This window comes from Scylla paramamosain, chromosome 4, assembly GCF_035594125.1.
Source record: "Scylla paramamosain isolate STU-SP2022 chromosome 4, ASM3559412v1, whole genome shotgun sequence".
Classification (NCBI taxonomy): domain Eukaryota; kingdom Metazoa; phylum Arthropoda; class Malacostraca; order Decapoda; family Portunidae; genus Scylla; species Scylla paramamosain.
In genome coordinates this window covers 7,437,086-7,440,000 of record NC_087154.1, presented here as the reverse complement: position 1 = coordinate 7,440,000, position 2,915 = coordinate 7,437,086, and positions in this window count along the sequence as shown.

Sequence of the window (2,915 nt, the reverse complement as noted above, 5' to 3'; positions counted from 1 at the left end):
GGACAAGAAGTTTGGTTTAGAAGATCATTGATAAATAATAGGAAGAGAAGAAAGAACCCTGAAGATGACCATTGTCAATAAATTTAGCAAAGGAACAGTGACTGTCTACCACAACAGCGATAAAACGGTCAGAAAAGGGAAACTTGAGATGAAGTTACAGAGAGAAGGATAGAAGCCTTAGGAGGGTAGTTCGGAAATCAATACTTTGTGCCAGACTCCATCAAAAGCTTTTGATACGTCTAAGGCAACAGCAAAAGTTTTACCAAAGTCCCTAAAAGAGTGTGCTGAGGCGGCAACACCCAGGACGTGGAGGGTGAGGGGTGTCTTTCTTTTGCCCAAGACTGAAGTAATAACACGTTGTCCTTTTTTCATTCATCGTTCACTGTAATTCCTCGCTGTAGCGCAACGTGTTCTGACGTGTCACACCTCAATTTGGTTTCTTTCTTTATAAATAGTAATTGTAAATATATTTTTAGTCCTTATTATTTTGAAATTTATTCATCTGTCATTTATTAGTTATGTATTTGTTTATTTGTTTATTAATTTATTTTAATAGGTTAACTTATTTGTTAACTGACTGATTTTCCTATTTTTAGTGTTACTTACGAGTATATTCTATTGTAGTTTATTTCCTATTTCTTATATTTATTTTTCTTTATTGATTAATTTGCGATTATTCATTTCCAATAAACATATAATAATTAAATAAAAACTGAATGAGAGGATAACATAACAAAAAATGAGAATGATAATGAAAAGTAATTCATAAAATAAAAGTGAAAAAATCTATAGGATAACAACAAAGAAAGCCTGATCTTACAGATTTTTTTTTTTAATATAGCAACAATGGAATAAAATAAGTAAAATATACAAGTGAAGATAGAAATTAATAATCGAAAATTAATCAATAAAGAAAAATTAAATATAAGAAATAAGGAATGAACTAAAACAGAATATAAGTAACTAAAAACAGGGAAATCGATCAGTTAACAAATAAATTAATCTATTAACATAACCAGTAAGTGACAAATGAATCAATTTCAAAATATAGGAATAAAAATACATTTATAATTACTATTTATAAAGAAAGAAAACAAATTGAGGTGTGGTCACGACAGAAAAAAAAGTTGCGCTGCAGCGAGGAATTACAGTGAACGGTGACTGAAAAAAAGAACAACGTGCTACTACTTTAGTTTTAGACAAAAGAAAGACACCTCCCACCCTCCACGTCCTGGATGTTGCCTCCTCAGCCTTCTCTGTGGCTCAGGCAGAGCCGCGGCGCCGCCTCCCTGTCTCTTGCCACGAACCGCACCACTCGGCCGCGTCCACCCTTAGTGATGACATTTATCAAACTCGACGGTCGACGGGCGCTCTGATCTCTGTGGATTTTCTCCAGTATGTTTAGAAAACGAAATAATTTAGCTGCTTAAAACTCCACCTTGGATGATGTACGGCTTGTTCCTCCCTCTCCTCCATCCACAGACTGCTTCATGCTACCCATTAACATCCTTCGCAATGATGTTTTTCATGCCTTCGTAGGCCTTAGCCCTCAGAAGGCTTAGGGACCTGATGGGCTCCGTCCTATTGTTCTCCGAAACTGTGCCTCCGTGCTTGCACCTTGGCCTAGTCAAACTCTTCCAACTCTGTCTATCAACATCTACCTTTCCTTCTTATTGGAGGTTTTGCCTACATTCAGCCTGTTTCTAAAAAGGGTGATCGTTCTTATCCCTCAAACTATCGTCCTATTGTTTTAATTTCTCTCCTTCTCTAAAGTTTTTAAATCTATCCTCAACAGGAAGATTCTTAAATATCCACCACTTCACGACCTTCTATCTGATCTCCAGTATGGTTTCCGTCAAGGACGCTCTATTGGTGATCTGGCTTTCTTTACTGAGTCTTAGTCATCGTCTTTTAGGGATTTTGGTGAAACTTTTGCTGTTGCCTTTAGAAACATCTAAAGCTTTTGATAGAGGCTGGCACAAAGCTTTGATTTCCAAACTACTCTTCTACGGGTTCTATCCTTCTCTCTGTAACTTCATCTCAAGTTTCCTTTCTGACTGTTTTATTGCTGCTGTGGTCACTGTTCTCTTCCTAATCTATTAACAGTGGTGTTCCTCACAGTTCTGTCCTGTCACCCACTCTCTTCCTATTATTCATCAATGATCTAAACAAAACTTCTCATGCTATCCACTTCTACGCTGATGATTCCACCCTGCACTTTTCCACGTATCTTTTTAGACGTCCAACACTTCAGGAAGTAAACAGCTCATGCAAGGAAGCCACATAACGCCTAACTTCTGATTTCTCTAAAACTTCTGGCTAGGGTAGAGAAAACTTAGTAATGTTCAGTGCCTCAAAAACTCAAATCTATCAACTCGACACAACCTTCCAGATAACTGTCCTTTCTTCTTCAATGACACTCAACTGTTCCCCTCTTTTACATGAAACATCATCGGTCTGTCCTTTACTTGTAATCTAAACTGGAATTTCATCTCCAGCTAAAACAGTTTCAACGAAGTCAGGCATTCTGAGTCGCCTCCGCGAGTTTTTCTCACCTCCCCCAGCTGCTTACTCTGTACAGGAGCCTTATCTGTCCATGTATGGAATATGCTTCATGTGTATGGGGATTCTACTCATACCGCTCTTTTAGACAGGGTGGAATCAAACTCCCGTCCTCTAACTGACTGTCTTCAGCCTCTTTCTCATCGCCGCAATGATGCATCTCTTGCTATCTTCCACCGCTATTTTCACGCTAACTGCTCTTCTGATCTTGCTAACTGCATGCCTCCCTTCCTCCCACGGCCTTTCAAGAGGAAGGTTTCAAGACACTCATCCTCTATTATGTGATTTTTTTCTATTTGAAACTCTATGCTAACAGGCATTAAGTGGGCCCTTTTTTATTCAAAATAATTGTT